The following is an 18,079-nucleotide window of genomic DNA, read 5'->3' as shown; positions in this document are numbered from 1 at the left end:
TTGGTAGCAAAGTCTCATTCACAACAATTGTAATTCTATAGATAATTAAAAAATGTATCAGGTGATGCCATTTACACTCTTAGCAAAATTTCCTTTCAGTGATGTGTCAAGGACAAACCAGTAGCTACACATGGCTTTCCCGCACCTCCCCACACAGTTCTAACACCTTATTCAATAACAAAAAGATTAGTGGTGAGAGGGCTATCCAAGTTTTACAAGTTTGTCAGGTTTCAAAAAAAAAAAAACCAGCAAACACAAAACATACACATATTATTTGAAACTGCAACCCTTTGATGTCCTGATGGAGACAGCTGAGCAAGAAATGCTTTCTCAATACATCTAATCCATCTTTCTGCTACTTAAAGAAACCTTCTGTTGCATGTATCAGCTCTGTATGAATCACCTGTTTGGATTACAGCTCAAAAATTATATTAATGAAAGCTGTCATGGTTTTATGCTTTGTTCCATTGATTCAATCCTGCAAATATTAACAAAACGAACAACTTTGCCAATATCAGATGGAAAACTTTCCCGAATGCCTCAAATTTACCAAAAGCCAAAATGAAACACAAGATGCTGAGTAACTGACCTGTGAGCCTCTGGGTCCTCGTTTGTGATCCCATTCAGAATGCCCCATGAGCTGAAAACCAAAGAAAGCAGAGGTAAGAGATAAATTGCACTTATTAGCTTTAATTGAAACATTCATGCTTTTATATCCATGACACATTTTCTTTAAAAAAGCAGATTAGGTTTCACCATTTATTTCACACAGCTTTTAGCTTCGTAATGAGGATGAAAAGATTTGGGAGTTGTTACTATCACATTGTATCTTTACATTCAGAGCCAAAACACATTTGGCATCACATCACTGCTCATGCCAATAAAATTCCCACTGCCATAGATTAAACTTTAGCCAGATGTTTAATGCTGATCTGGTAGAAGGACAGATGATATATCAGCAAGGAAATTACCAAAACTGGGGGACATTTGATTAAATAGCACTGTATGTTTTATACCAAGTACGATAGTTAGTGACAGCTTTAGATCTGTTTCTCCACTGAATTATGCCTTTTTTTTTTACAGCTACTCAGAGATCTCTTCTGAATAGTGTTTGTTCCTATGCACAGAAGCATTGCTTAATGCAAATATAAAAACATATGAATGAACGACAGGAGGATTAATGTGACATGTAATGACTTACACTTATTAATATTTTCTTGCTCTTTTGTCCCAACATTCTTTCCCAAAGAAAATGCCTTCTCCCAGGTCAGAGGAGGAGATTTACAACCTACGCTTATTGCAGAACATGTTTCCGAAACACTCATTCCAAGACAAGAGATTAAAACTCCTCTGAAAAATGAGGAAAGCTGCATGCATCTCATATGATGAGGTTTTTTTATCTTCTCCATCAACTGTTCCTACTTACCCTTTCCTTTTCCAAGGAAATTTTAAGTTATTAACTATCTACCTCCATAGCTGGAGACAATGCAGATAGGCATCAAAGATCAGAAATGTCACACCATATTTTTACCTGATACAGCCTCATGACTGGCCCCCTCATTTTAGTGTAATTATTTCCTTTTCCATATACTGTTGGTGGAAACACTGGCTGTGCCAGGTTTCCCTGTTTACTCCTCTATACTGTTATGTTTGGTCACTACTGGTACAAAACCAAGATTTGATGTTTATGAAAGCTGGCCTCTCAGTAAATAACTGGCATGCAAAAACTACAAAGAGATGCATCTACCAAGGGTTATATTTTCACAGAATCTCAGCCAAAACCCTCATACCTGTGCTTCCTCCAAGGTTCCTGAGAAAACCTCTTCAGTTTTACTCCTCAGCCCCCATGCCTTGTGAGGAAGTAACTCCCACTTTCTTAATTTACTTGGCTAAAGGAAAATTAATTTAGCTTGAGTCTGACCACCTGTGATTCCCAGCATGATAAAGGATATCTTTACCTACAGCTTCCTACCAGTGAAATTAGCACAAAAAATAAGCCTGTTATTTCACACTTAAGGAAAAAGTATTAATGTTACAGGTCTGCCTATGATCACTGTGGTTCTCCAGGCTCTACAGGCATTTGGCAGCACATAACACACCTTCAAAACCAAGTGTAGCATAAGAAAACTCCTTCCAGGTTTTGCATGCTCCTACCCTCACTGAATCCATAATTCACTGAAAGCAAAGGGCTGCTTTATTATTGCCACCAAAAATAAGCAGTACAGTCAAGGGTCAAGCTTGGCATTGTTGTTCCCATTAGAGGAGGTACACCAAATGTAGGGATGCTCCCGGTCAAACCAGTCCCAGGAAACCATACTGACATGATCTGGGGCGGTTACTCATGGTCACCACTCAATCCTCAAACCCAAATCAAGTCCTCTTAAACATTCATTCTCCAGGCATGGTTTGTTCACACTGTTCCCTGTTCCTGCTTGGTGCTTCACATCTCATCATAGAGCTTGCAGCCCCATAGCCAGCTCCTGCTCTGATCTACTGCTTCTCTTCCTCCTCAGCTTGCAGGTGCCTTTTGTTTCCCTATCTCTAATCATGCTCCTCTATCCAGTCCTGGGATGCTCCACAGAGTGGATGTTGCAGCAGCAGCCAATGTTACAGTGAAAAATGACTCCAAAGGCTATAACAACTCACCCTTGCTCCGTTTCCCAACGTCTAACTATCAACATCACTTATGGTAGCGAGGCCAAAGTCCCCAGTGAAGCAACAAGTCACAAATGCATTGGAACCACCAGAGTGACCCCTTGCTTATTGTATCCCCGTTTAATGAGCAAACTCCTCATAGCAAATGACACAACCCTCATTCCATTTAATTTCTCTACAAACGTGCCTTTGTGGCATCAGCCACGTTTGTATTTTTTCTGATAGATCCATTTTCCCCACTGTAATTTCCACACCACTGTTCTCTCTCCCTGTGCCAGGATGCCCTACTGAGTTAACCCTGTGGCTGTCATGGGGTGAAACGATGAGTACAAGGAAGCAAAGGAACAGTTCTAGGATGACAAGAGACCTTTGCTAATTTTAGGCCGTTTTCAAGCACGATAGTAAAATTCACGACCTAGGAAGCCACTCTTTTCCTGCCTTTTTTATAAAATCTTACTTGGCTTTAAAATGCATTTCTGCCTCACAATCTAGAAAACAGTGCTCATATCATGCTCGAATGTTCTTGGCATATCTGCAGTGGTCCATAGTAACAAAGGAGTGAAGGAGGAAAAAATGAAATTAAAAGGATATCACACTTGGAATAAGACCTCAAGCTTTAAGACAGAAAGCAAAGCAAACAGATAGAGCAGTTGCAGCAGAATCTCTGCCAGGCCAACATCCTACAGAAGGATGATTGCCTTGGTGTGACACCCTTTAGCTCAACAAGCCATGCTGTGCTTGATTACTTCTGAACCTGGGAAAGATTTTCTTTGAATGAACAAACTGTAAGTGCTGGAGTATGAAAAGGAGGAAAGCAAGTATGCCTGACCTATTTGGCTACTTGGAAATCATGATTTTCACGAGCTTTATAGAAATCAAAAGATGAAAAAAACAGTATTAAAAACAAACAAACGAAAAAACTCAAAACCAAACCAAACAACAAACCTACAGACAAAAAACAAACCTACAAAAACTTGGAAAAACAGAGTGTGCATAAATCCACTTGAGTGAGTCAACCTTCTAAAATAATTAAAAAAGAAAATAACGTACTGTTTAATTGATGCATGCACACAAACAGAGATACAGACATAAAACCACGTTTGGAAGTAGGGGGATTTATGTTTATCACTAATAGAAGAGTTTGCAGCAGACCCCCCGACCTCCTCTAAAAATTCTCTGGAATCACTTTGGTCCAGAGTGATGGTAAACAGCTTCACAGCATCAAATTTATCATTCTTACTGACCAGGCAACTGAGTGTACCAGCAGCAGAAAAGGAAGGATAAAAGCAAAATCAAACTCCCACACAGATTAAATGTGTGCAGTCTCTCTCAGAAGAAAAGTAGCTACTTTACATTTCATCTGAAACTGTCCTGGAAACCCAGCTCTGACAGTTTTAACATTTAAAGACAAAGCAGCTTTAAGGAACAAGAACAACTCCTGCACGTTCACAAATGCACGAAAACATGAGCTTCACTAAAGCTACCCTAATAAAGGACTTACAGGTTCCCAAGGAAAACAGACTCCCCAGCCCAGCTCAGTGTGAGCACTGTCAGTGGAAGAGGAGGTGGGAATGGAAAAGACACCAATACCAAAATCACAGTCACAGGCAAAAAAAGAGAAGTGAAAGGGGGCTAGTTCACTTTGAGCATTTAGGGTGGTAGCCCGTGCTCTAAAATTCGGGCTTTTGCTATAAACACTATGAAGTTTTTAGGCTTTGTGGTTGTAAAACTAATGTTTGATAATGCAGCGATACCTGCAAAGGAGTAGGGAATGGTATAAAGCATTGTCTGCATTAAATATCTGAGATACCCATGTTAAAGTAGAACAAAGACATCGAAAAATTACCATCTTCAGCTCTTGCCTTTCTAAATGCAGTTCTTCTCCTATTTGGTTATTTAATTAAAGTCCCAGCATATGATTACATAAGAATCTCAACTTTCATTAAAATTCATAAACCATAATTCTAAGCCTCCTCAGTATTAGAGAACTGCAGGAAAATGTGACCCACACATATCATAGAAGATCTAAATAAATAAAAAGATGGAAAGTAAAGAATGACAATTCGAACCTTTTCAGCTGTTTCTAAGCCTTGTTTTGCCCTTAAATAATCTTTTTTGGCCTAGGTTTTTGATTTTGGCACCTTTGAACCAGCAATACTGCTGGAAAGAAAAAAACAAGACAAAAAGCCTCCAACGAAACCAATCAAAAAAACCCCAGCCCCCAAAACCACTCATAGAAATAGAAAAGGTATAATCTTATTATAAGGACTTCTCCAACTGGGCACAGGTTGGGAAAAACCCACAATATTTAGAATGTGAGCAGTGCCATGTATATTCCTTGGAAGGGGAGGGAGTCCTCAGCAGAATGCAACAGCATTTTGAAACCACATGGGTTTTTTATTGAAGCAAATATAACACTCAGCACAGTTTCATTAGAGGGAATGAGCAGATCTTTTCATGGTGAGTACTTAAGAGAACTAATGAAATAGTTATAGTTAGTGTTTAACAGAAGACTTTAAATCAATGCAAAGTCTATTCTAATTCTATTTAGATTATAGTCTATTACTCTGGAATTTTATTTAGATACTTATTTACACATACACAACACTTTTACAGTTATAAAATAATTAGATGGTGATGACAAAAATTAGCTAAATCAGCCAAAACTCAAACTTTATTAGCCAAAGCTAATAAATGGGATTGAAAAAGACTGCAGCAGGATTAAAGAGTCCAAATGCATTTGTCAGGACCTTGCCCAAACTCACTGGCTCCTTCCCTTGGACTTAAAGATTTCAGACTGTAGCTGGACATCTCGTTTCCATTACAGTGAACATAAGAGAGTCCTGCTTTCTCTAGTGAATGAACAAAATGGGAACACAAAGCAAAGCACAGGAATGTGAGAGAAATTGCTCCTCTTTTTCATCTGTAACTGGGAGCCAAACACTTAGCATGCAATATTCCCTGTTGAACTGGCTGCAATACACGAATAGAGCAGCCTGAGCTTGCCCAAACAGCTGAGAACCTGCAGAAATGCCTTTTTGTGCCACTCCTGCAAGAATTTAGAGCATTTAGTAGCAGCAAAAATTCATCACCAATGAAATGATGAGAAGTTTTGGCTGGGTGGTAGCCAGCAGTTGCTTATATTTGGGAATCAGCATCCAGAAGAGCTAGATAGGAGTATCCAATCTGGCTGGCACCTGGTTTCAGCCTTCACCAAAATAGCAGAGCCTGTATTTAAACATGAGTATAACATCTTCCCTCTTAGAAAAGATTTTGTTGAATGGGCACGTTGAGGATGTGAAACAGCGTCTCACTGTTTGACAGTGTTTGACACTGGCTCCTTACAGCCTCTGCTGAATGGGGCATAGTATGATAGATCTGCTCTGACTGACTGAATGGGCATTAGCCATGCTTCAGTCAGGATCATATTTCCACTGGTAATAAGAAACTGTTTGTTACCAGCATGTAGGCACAAAATGTTCCCGATAAGTTCCTTTTTTGGTAACAAAAAAGAGCACAAATTATTTCCTTGATTACATATTAGAAGAAACATTTATTTTTACAAACATGCAGGAGTCAGGTCATGCAGAAACTAACAGGGTGTTTTTGCACATGCTATTTTGGGTAGGACTCCTTCTATTCGATAGACTGTTCCCTCCATTTTCATGGTAATCAAGATAAATGAGACAATTTACTGACTTAACTGATTTAGGGAGGGTAGTTTTGGTGTGGACACCATCAGCAGGAGACGCTAAGCAGGCTGGAGCTCCTGAGATTCAGCACTGCCAGATCCTGGCAGTGGGGTAGCAGCTGCATGGTTGCACTGACCACCTTCTCCTCCAAATGGTACAGCTGCAGCTTGTCCTGTGGGCATCCAAAGCATCAGACACACCTTCCTTGCTGTGTGGTGAGAGTGATCATACTCAGGCAAGTGTAGGCTATGACACACAGATAGCAAAGTGCTCCAGTATTTGGAAAAACAATCCCTTTTCCACAACCCACCGCCAGCTCCCCGGGTCAGCACAAAGCACGAGATGTCAGAGCCGCGCTGCTCAGCCAGATCTGTGAGCTGCGTGCTGGCTGTGCAATTAGTGGGGAGGGAACTCTCCACCCAAAAGCTCCCAACGTGTTGGAGCCCTGCAAATCATCAAGGCCAGCCCCCGTTCTGCGACTGGTTAAAAAAAATCTCCTCAAAACAACAAAACAAAATAACCCACCACAATAAACCAACTAAATGAATGAATTGGGGGTGATTGTGAAAGAGCCATTCGGCTGCTTCCTAATCAAATAAGTTGTTTCAAATGTTTCTGGGCTGCTGGACAACAGCTGCAAGAAGAGGTAAGAGTTTTAAATCAAGGCAAAGGTAGAAACACTTTGAAACTTGGCATTGCTTTGAACTGGAGGCAGGGGCAGACAGGTACAGTCATGAGTCTGGAGAGGAGCTGCAGCGAACGGCTTCCTTGCAGGATGAGCCCCATGTGGGGATGGAGTTAAGTCTTCTGAAGCTGGTACCCTGGGGAAGCTGGAAGTCCCAGAGGGAGCTGCTCCTTGATCCCTCCAGCCCTCTCAGAACCTGGCTGGGAGGTCAAGCAATGAACCACAGCATTTCCAGAGGCTACACAAAACAGGGGAAAAACTTATATCTCAGGAAGATACTCTGTTGAGACAGCGAGCAGGACAGTGAGCAGGACAGTGAGTCTCCATTCCCTGTGGCAGCAGAGAATGGAGAAAATAGGGCACTCGGTGAGCTAAGGCTGAGGGGAGGGAAATGGTCATGTCAGCAGCACAGGAGGACAACCCAAAAGGCACCAGCAGTGACTGTCCTGCAGGCACAGCAAAGAAACCATCCCAAGCACTTAACCAGGGACTCAGCTCCAAAGGAATGAGATCATATCTGGCGCTGGGCGAGACAGCAAGAGAGAGACTACATTTTGGAGGACTTTCTCATGGCAGCATATGACCTTTTAGAATATTTCCAGACAATAAACTGCATCTGACTTCTTCAGGGATCCAGGCTCCCTTGCACAGGGGCAGGAGGCACAAAGACATGTGACACAGCAAACTGGCAGCAGCGGGTTCATGGCAACTGTTGTGCTCCTTGCTCCACACCACCCCTTAAAATGAGCAGGTTTAACTTTAGATAATATGAAGGTATTGTGCAATGAAAAAAACCTGTAGGTGGGAAAAAGAAAAGGCACAGGAATATCCACCTCCACACCCTGTATCTGGTTTTATAAAATTTTTGTCACAACTACTTAAACAGATGACAGTAGTAAAACAAATCCATACAGAATTCTATTATTTTCACTCCTACCATTGAATTTCTCAGGTCCCTACTAATCTTTCACACATCAAACAGTATTTTAAACAATGGGTTTGGGAGGCAGAGGTGTAGTAAAATACAGAAAAGACCTGATTTTTTTTGGAGACTAAGGGAGTAGGGGAGGGTGTGATAATGGTGGTTTTTTTGCTCTTTTTCTTTTGGGTTTTTTTTTTGGTAAGCAATTCTTATTCTTCCATGATCCTCAAGGATGGATGACAGATGAAGAGCTACTAGCAGATGTGGAGCAGATTTTTTTTAGCAAAGGCTTCCTAAATTAAAGATCCTATCTTAATCTGGATATTTAAAAGACTTTCAGAATAAATGAATAAAACAATTAAACTAATCATAAATAGAATTTTTATTCCCTTAAGCTGACCTGGTGAATTAATAATAGCCATATTGTTATGGTGGACTAGTAATCCACATGCAAAAGTGTTCTACTAAATTTCCTATGTACTCACTTTCCCATTCTGAGCATACTCCTGAAAACCAAAGCTCTAGAAAAAAATATCCATACTGGTGAGATAAAAAACGTGGGCACAGCTACTTTGATATCCTCCCACCTTAGTCATGCCCATAATTTACAGACAGCAATTTACAGAAGATTTCTTTGTATGGGAATGCCAGGGCAACACAGCAATGTCAAGACTCTTAAACGTGACAGCAACTAATGCAGATTGCTAAAAAAAAGAAAATTACTATTTAAACCTTTCTTGCTATTCACAGTACACACATGAAGTTCCTAGATTTCAAAGCTACACAGTCAAGTCCACTCTGGTGCAATTAAGTTCCTAGAAAAAGTTAGAAAGCTTATTTACTTTTTTTTTCCATTGGAAATCATTAACTGTGCATTAAGAATCACAGTCATAATATCGAGCCTGGCACAGGCTTGATAAACGAGCCAGCTACTGCAGCAGACAGAGCTTAGTCTGAGAGCTCGTTTAAGTATCTAAAGCCTATTATTTATTTTTTTAAAGGAGCCTAAAGACTTCTACAAAACAATCTGCTCTGCAATGTGTGTTACCAATACTGTTCTGTCTATAATGCATAGGTTTTCTCTCACTTTCCATCTTTTCAGAGATTGTAGTTTCATATAGGTTTCATTTGCTATATTGTTAACACAAACCTCAAAGATGATGTCCTCTCTTTTGGGCTAGTTACCAGCACGCAGCAGGGTCTCTGCATTCGAAGAAATTAGCTCCTTGAAGATACAGGGGATGTCTTTTTGCATTTCAGCAATTAAAAACCCACTGAAAGAGCAGGTACACATTGAAGGGATTTTTCAGTCAGGCTCCAATTTTAGGTGAATCACCCACAATATTAATACAGAGCATGACAGGTCATATGGAAAGCAACTTAGTCCAATTAGTTTAGTAAGTGCATTAATCAAATAGCTGACTGCTCTCTGGCAGTCTGCACAAAAATGGGAATTTCCCAATTCAATTCCCAGTGGATAAGTGCCTACCTCACAGCAAAAAGGAAAACATCAACATAAACAAAACCCCAAAACATTGTCAAATTGACATCCTTACTGGCAGCCTCAGCAGAAAAAATCCCTTAGGACTGAGTAAGCATGGAGGTTTCACCAGACATTTAACCTTCAGAAGTGGTTCCTCTTCAAAGGAACTGAGCCACGGCAGCAGGGGTAAGGACACATGTGACTTGCTTGTGTCCTCATTGCACTTCCCTCCTGCACACAGGATGGCACGTTGTCGTAGCTGTCAACTTAAAACCTCTCACCAGTGCAACGAGTCACTTACAAAAAGGAAGGGGGTAGAGAGAGAAAACATCCCAACACCAACTGCTTGGTCAGAGAAGTCAAAGGTTGCAGAGCCACTGCCCCCCAAAACTGGAAATTCTGTAAGCAGCAGAGTCCAACAGTTTGAACAAATCAGATCTCTTGTGATACTACATGCACTTACTGAAGAGGGAAAAACAAACTTTGCTTGTTTTAATATGGCAACTTAATGTCCACCTGGTGTGAAACACGAAACACTGTGATTACAGGAATAGGCCCCTGGTGAGGCTAAAATACAGCGAGCCAGAAATTAAATTCTTACAGTTTCAGCAGCTCATTTTCCTGAAATGCATTAACTTTAATGGTAGCACACTGAGGGACAGCTAGATTTAGTAATGAAACTTTTAAGATGCAGAGAATTTGGCCTCCCTCAAGTTAGTGCACAAATCACACTGACCCTTGTCCCACCGTGAGAGCAGCACTGAGCCTCGCCAGGTGAAGCCTCAGCTTCCAGGGCTGGCCTGGAAAAGAAAAAAGCATTGGTCTGCCAAGGCTTATTTCAGCCTGACACCCACACAAACAAGCTACTTCTATCATTAACACCCCATTTTCCCGGTTTTGAGGTTTCACAATGCAGAAGAATAGAACTGACATTTCATCAGCTAGATCCCAGTTAGCAAATGTCCTAAAATTACACTGTAGAGTCTGGTAGCTTACTAAAAAACCTCAATGTCAAAACTCAAAGTACACTCAGTTTAAACACACCCTTGGGGGGATTTTATACTAACTACTTTCTATTTCAGACTATTCACTTTAAGCTCAACCAGCAATGTTTCATCACTCATCCAGGAAAGCTCCCCTCTCTGCCACCCAATCTCAATCAACCTGCCAAATTAATTATCACCCTGCATTTGTCTATTGCTAAGAGGGGGGAAAAAAGCAAATAGATGAACCTCAGCAGTGACCAGAGCAAAAATGAATCCTCTGAAACAGAACTAATTAAATCAGTTCAGTGATCTTCTTCCAGCATGACACATTTCACCCACCCCATCCCCAAGCAGCCCATTTCCCACATCTCCTCCAACTGTCCTCGGCAAGGCACTCACATGGGGCTCAGATGTCTATTCAGCAGCAAACCAGGGATCTTTTCCACTCATCCTTGTAACTGCATGATTTAAAATAAAGGAAAAATCCAACTGTCACAGAAAATGCACAACAGTAATTTCACAGTGACATTTACATGCGAATTCCTGGCCACAGAATATGTGTTTCAGCCAGATAGCAGCAGGATTTGATTACCTATCTCAAATTTATGGGACCACAGGCACCAAACTTCAGTGCTTCTCTGCAGAGCAAGGCTTCCCTTTTGGTACCCCAGTTAGGCCTTACAGCAGAGCTGTCAGGACTAACACACGGAGAACTTGCAGTATTTGTGGGTTTTAAATCACTGCCATGAGCCAGACACCAAACCCTGTGCTAACTGCGTTCCTAACCTAGCAAGGACGTGTGCGTGCACGGCTGCAGCATTGGTGACTCTGCTGACTTGAAAGGGCCTAGTTCAAGGAAACGAGTACACACACATTTTAGGCTTCCCTGTCCTACAATTTTAGATGACAGTCCAGCTGAATTGCATGCAGAAATACATTTGGGCCATGAATTTCCCCGCTGCTGGAAATGGCACCAATTTCCTTGCGGTCATGCTGTCAGACATTGCATGACACTCTGCACCAGCTGATCACATCATGCCTGTGCAGGGAGAATATTGAAAGCTCTGGGTGTAGGACCACAACAGAGACGCCAACCTCTATTCTTTCTGTGCACTTCGTTTTCCATCACTCTGCTCTTTTTGCAGAACACATTCAGAGCAAGAGCAGAAAAGGCAAAGGCAACTCAAATAGAGCAAGAAATGCCAGGTGACAGCCCCACTTGGGAAACAAAAAGACACCAAAGCAAGATCTCCCCTTACCAGGGATTTTGAGTATAAAGTCAATCCCACCTTGCTTTTCTCCATATACAATTTATAATACGGTCTGTGCTTTCTCAGACAGGAGGCACATCACAAACAGACATCAGTACTGAAAGGTACTGAAATCTGGATGCCTGCATAGGATCCCTGTCAAGTCAGGTAAAGCTTCAGATGCAGGAGCCCTGACAGTTCCCTCTTCCACAAAGGAGCAGGAGAACAGCACAACTACACACAGAGGCAGGACTCTGAGTAATCTCTAGGTAGGTGCCTACACAGGCAGCAGTTTGTCATTCACACCCATCTGCTGCTCCAAATCACACACACATGCTGTCACGTGTGCTCTTCCCCATCTGGATTGCAGGGATGCTGGATATAAACAGGCAAAAGCCAGGAAGTTGAATACTGGGCTTGTGCTGTATGGGGGGGAAATCATCAGTCACCTTCACAACCCTAACAGAAGTAATTTCAGTGGAGGTTTCTAGAAGTCAGAATAAAGACAGATTTTTTCACGATGGATGCAGGTTTTTCCATGATTTGAAATCCTGCCTTTCAAACCAGCCTGACTCTTTATAAGCTTTGCATCTCAGATTTTATTTTTAAAGTAATAAAACCACGCATGTTGTCTTAGAGGGATATCATAAAATACATTCCCCTGCAATGCTGTCTGCCAACATTTAATTCCACGTGGTCACCCAAGTCATATTTCCATAGTGTCACAGCACTGCTAACAGCAAAACCAGAGCCCACAAAAGGTGCAAGTCTCTACCATGGTGTAAAGGATGCACAAAATATATGCTATTCAGGGACGTCATGGTGCAAATGGATATACCAGGAGGCGTTCTGGAGTGAGAAGGAGAAAGGCAGAGCAAGACAGAAGGGAAAGGAGTCCTCTCTGGAAGGGCTGGCCTTGAAGGAGAGACATGCAGCTGCCCCAGTCCCTCTGTTTTAAGTCCCCAATTTTGGTTCAGCTAAATTGGGTCACATGAAAACTGCTGAAATGTTCTTTAGTAGAATAATATCCCATTGAAAATGTCATTTGGACTAAACTGCCTTTCAGAAACCAGCTCCAATAAAATTAAGTAGCATTTCTCTGGTTAAAAAAGAAAAAAAAAAGGAAAAAGTTGTATGTCAAAAAGGTCCACCTATTCAAAATATAAAATTCAGAAATTTGCTTTCTTTTATATGAGCAAGCACTTCCCCCTCTACCACCGGTCCTGTTTTCCCCCAGAATTTTATTCCTTGCATGATCTAGCTTTGCATGCTGCTGAAATATACTTCTAAAGCAAATTTGATCAAAAAAGTGCAATATTTCCTCTTGTTATTGACAAGCTGTTCAGCACTCCATCAGAAATAAGAGCTTTCCCTTCTATTAATCTCATTACGATGTCTTCAGTTCCTTACTTTTTTTTCTGAAACAGTAATTTAAGTTCCTTTTTCCTGTGTCCCAAATACTACTTCTTTCATCTTATTTTCAACTTGTGCAAAAATGCTATTTTGGTTCAGTAGAAAGGTTATTTTAGTAGATGCTAGAAATACATCACTTTACCCTAAGCAGGAGAGTCCAAATTGAAAAGTGTTTATATTTTTAAATACCAAAACAAACAAATAAATAAAAAAGAAGAAGAAGAAGAAAAAATAAAAAGGCACTGCTAAGTGCTAGGTGGCTGTGCAGATCTGGCTTTCTGACTAGGAAAAAGGAGATCTCCAGATCTGTATTGATTACAGATTCAATCTTGAGCCCCCAGTGCTAACAACATTTTCATCAGTTCAACCTGGATGTTGTCCTTTGTTTTCCTTCTTATACCTGGGAGCCAGCCTGGTCTTCTGGGAGAGATGGTTAAGCACATTTAGTCTGAGTCTTTGTAAGATGGTTTTGAGTCTCTCCCTCCTATTATCCATCAGTTGCAAATCAGAGAAATCTTAGTAGCGACCACCTCTAAAGCACTTACTTCCAGACCATCATACAAAATTGTTAGACAGGACCTTTCTGAGAAAAAACATTTGATTTATCTCCATCTCACAGATGGATAGGTGAGGAATTTACCCAGCACAGTACTGCAAAACTGGGAATAGAAACTAAATATCTTCAGTTCATGTGATCAGACCATAGGCTTTGTTTTCTTCAACTATTTATGTCCAAGTTCTGTTTTGGAGGAGTTGAGGGCATACACCAGGGAACAGAATTATTCTTGGTTTTGGCTGCCAGGAGATCTTATCACTCTTTCTGAAAATGAACCGTTCAGCCCTCTAAATTCCAGGAAGAGGACAGGCTTCACACACCAACAACCCTCCTTTTCAAGAAAGCACTAAAGTGAAACAGGAAAGATAGAAAAACTCAAAGGATAAAAAACAGTCAAAGTTTTTCCCCTATATCTGTGGCTGAACACCCAGGCATCCTACAATCCTCTTTCCTCAGTTAGAAGAACTTCAGCTAGAGAAGATGCCTTGAACAAAGTGAAAGACTAAGAGCTGTGCCCTACACCTGGGCTGAACCTTCCCCAAGTTTTAAATACATTGAGTCCACTTCAGCTCTGCATATGGGTGCAGAGATGAACAGTGAGAGGAAGGGATAAAGAGCCAAAATGCCGGGAGAAAAAGCATTCTCACAAAGCTTTCTGGTTTATTATTATTGAGGTGCATGAGGCATCTCTGAGATGAAAGTGTTCACCACAAGAGTTCCATGAATAGGAGAGTATTTTCTCTTCTTCTCTTTCCGTTTTTCCATACAGTTTTGTTTTTGCAGAAAGAGAAATCATAGGTAATGGAAGTTTACCTACTTTATTAGTACCAAGACCCGTATTCCACAAGTCTGTTGCCAGGAGATAAGCAGTTGGATTCTGAACATCAGGTGCCTGTGCCTGTGTGCCTTTGGCCCTCTCAATGGGTCCCTTTATTAGGACAAAGCCTCCTTGAAGGGGAACCAGGGCCACCAACAACCTCAGTTCAGGCAAGAGCGACAGAGCCTGAGAAACAGATGCTTTATGAGCTTGACAGAACTACAGAAGAGGAAAAAAATAACTTCCCTTCTCATATCCAAATATAGAACATAAATAAAAATGTATACATCCTAAATATTTTTCCTACCCTAATACTTTTCTTCCCACACATCCGCCCTGCTCCCCCCAACACACACAGTGTGGTCCTGGAACCAGCATTTCCATTTGTTTTCAGGGAAAGACAGTTCGTGTTTGAACACCCTCACTGGTTAACGAGAAAGTCAGGAAGTTCAGGGTGGATCAAGGAGCGCTAAATACTCTCACTGTAACTTACAGAAGACACACCTGCTGATTTTCTGCAGCTGTAAAGATTATATCTGAAGCGACAATATTTCTCACATTTCAAGTTTGCTAAGAAATTTCACTTCCTGGAATCTGAATAGGAGAAAAATAAAATTTTATAAGTATATATAAAAAAAATTTAAAAAAAATTAAAAAGAAAACACATTTCCTCTAAGAGACAAAGGAGGCTTTCAACTACCAGGACAGTGAAGGGGAGAAAAAAAATAAGTACAAGGATTGAAAACTGAGGATTCATGGCTGATCTGTGATCTCCAGAACACGAAGGGCTGCCCTAAGCACTGGTGGGAAACCTGCCTAAGGGTAAACCTCAGCTCTGCCTTGTATCAAAAGCCAGAACAGCAGATATGGTAAAACATAATAAACAAGCTGCATCCTTACACTCTGTGGGGAGGATGGGCAGGACAGAAAAAAACTGCCAGAACTAAAGCAAGCTAGTGCTAAAAATAACTTTATCTCTCCTTCTTTATCTCAATGGCCAAATTATCTCGGTTGCTACTTGAGAACACCAGGCAATGCCAGCATCAGAAAGGTCAGAAAGCATCTGAAAATTTACCCAGTAGCTTATCCACTGCCTAAATATCTGCTATTGCAACAGTACAGAATAGCATGGAAATTCCTACTGTCTTAGTGCACAAATATATGCCAAGTCTTTATTGAAGAGCATGAGTTAAAAATGCACTTTGTGGATATCAAAGCTTTAATGTCCTCACATACTAATACACAAGATTTTTGGTTGGTTTTTTAAATTGAAATAGCCTTCTGATTACTTGAGTGCTTTGCGATTAATATGAAGTCTCTTGTTGAGGTACAGATTAATTCCTTGTCCCCAGACTGCAAAGAGCACCTGCATGTAAGTAAATAACACAACCAGTTGACTTGATCACAAGAATTAAAAGTGTGTTTCTTCAAACTAAAATGCTTTACATATTGAATTAGCTAAAGATTTTGCTTTGGATGCAAGTACTGGAAGGGAGAAAGAGGGTATTTATGAGACAGTAAGACATCTTTTTCAATTCTTAGGGTCAACAGCACTTCAGCTGTTTTACTACAGAGTGTTGAAATTAAAATTTGAAAGGAAAAAAGCCCCAAAACCCAGAGAAAAAATTCCCACTATTGCTTCAAGCTGTAAAGGGTTTATTGACTCAAATGAGTTTTTATGCTGATGTCATATAGAAACTTCATTCACAGAGTTTCTCAAAATATTCAGGCTGCATTTCCTGAAATGCCTCCACAGTCCTCCTTGCAAATCTGGTCGCTAGGCTGTAAATCTGTTTGCTGGGTAGCTCTTGACTTAGAAAGAGTGGCCAAATTTTCAAAACTTATAAGCCAGTTAGTCTGGCCCAGAGACACAAGATGCACACACGGGAGAAGGCCAGGGGAGAGGGAGCCAGGAGAGGCTCAGGAGCAGGAGCTGACAGCAGCTCACCAGGCAGCCTGATGCCCCACTGGGGGACGTCCCACAAGCCTGCAAGCACTGCGCTCTAGGAAAACTCACAACACTGAAGCCTGGTTTCCTTCCTCTTCCTGCTTTCAGGTCTGGATCACCCCAGAGCAGTCCAGACATCCTGGTGACCTGGTGCACAGGAGCAAGTCAAGCTCCCTTCCAGCTGCTTGAGAGCTGTGCTTATGCCACTGCTCCTGCCCAGCAAAACAGCTCCCTGGGTGCAGAACAGTGAAGAAACAGTTCTAAAGAGCAAAGCTGTAAGGACGAAGGACCCAGGGGATTTCACAGGATGTAAACGTCAGACAGCAAAGACAAAATGAGGTCAGAGTCTGATCTACAACCCCGGGAGCGCAGCAATCTAGGCCAACAATTTGCTGCAATCCTGTTATTGAATGGGAGGCAGAGGAAGAAGAAGGAATATCCTCAACCACCAAGAAATGTGTGCTTATCACCAGGCTAGACCAGGTGACAAACTTAAATCACTCTGAACCACAGCACAAACACTTCAGCTCTCTGGCTGGCACTGCTGGTCACACAGCAATGACGTGGTGCAAAATGGCTCTGCCAGGACAGCATCAGCTGCACATCCTCCTGTGCACAGACTCACCCTCTGCTCGGGGAACCAGGTCTAAAATAGTTTCCTTCCCTTTCGTCTTCACAGCTGGGATGGGGCAGAATATAGCTGTGTTTATTCCTGGAGGAACCTTCAATTTTCATTAGCATCTGAGTTAAATTCCTAGTAGGAGGAGGTTGGAAGCAGGATGTCAACTTTCTTGGAAGAAAGAAGGGAAAAAAATCCCGACCAAACAACAAACCCAAAGCAGAAATGTGCTAGGAACGCGGCAAGCAGATGGCTGTTTTTGTTTTGCTGCGTGTGGGGGAGTCATAGGTCCAGGATTCCATACCAGGGAGGAATTTCACTTTTACAGATATCAGCAGAAAGCCTTTCTAATGCTGCCTATGTACTGCCTTGGAGCCAAACACATCCTGTGCACATGGTATGTTATTGATACCCTGGCTGCTGTGCTCAGTGCCAGCCCACCCCGTGCAGCTGTGCCCACTGTGCCTGGCTGGACAAACCATCGGCTCTAGCACAGACAGACTAGTGCTGTGTTGTCCAACATAAAAGCACAGACTCTCTCTCTGACTAAGGTGGGGCAGTGGGATGAAGTATTTGGGCCGGGAGGCAGACTCACCAGGGAGGAAATGTTCCCTCTCCAGCTCTTTAAGAAGAGCATAGAGAATCTTCCAACTCTCAGACTGTTAATACATTTCTTATAGAAACAATTTTACAATGGAGGGCATCTCTGCAGAAAGAGATGGCTACTAAGTAATACGCGGGGAAAAGCTGAGGCTCAACTGAATCTCCATGATCCAACTGGGATAATATCGAGTATGCCAGGCCATCATGAACCTTTCACTTTTTCTCCAAAGAAGTCAAGAAAATATGAGGAGGGTTCATATTTTGTCTAGTTGATGTGCCTAAAATGCTCAGCAAACAGAAAAGTATTCACTGTTTCTTTTATTTGGTTGTTTTGGGTTTTTTTAAAGGCCACACTGCTCCCAAGGGATGCTAAATCCTTCCCTAAATCAAGCAAGCAAGCAAGAGACAGTGATGAATTGGCCAATTTAGCTGCTCCAATCTTTCTCACCA

This window comes from Neopelma chrysocephalum, unplaced genomic scaffold, assembly GCF_003984885.1.
Source record: "Neopelma chrysocephalum unplaced genomic scaffold, ASM398488v2 Primary Assembly neopelma1_139, whole genome shotgun sequence".
In the NCBI taxonomy this organism is placed as follows: domain Eukaryota; kingdom Metazoa; phylum Chordata; class Aves; order Passeriformes; family Pipridae; genus Neopelma; species Neopelma chrysocephalum.
This window is presented reverse-complemented; position numbering follows the sequence as displayed.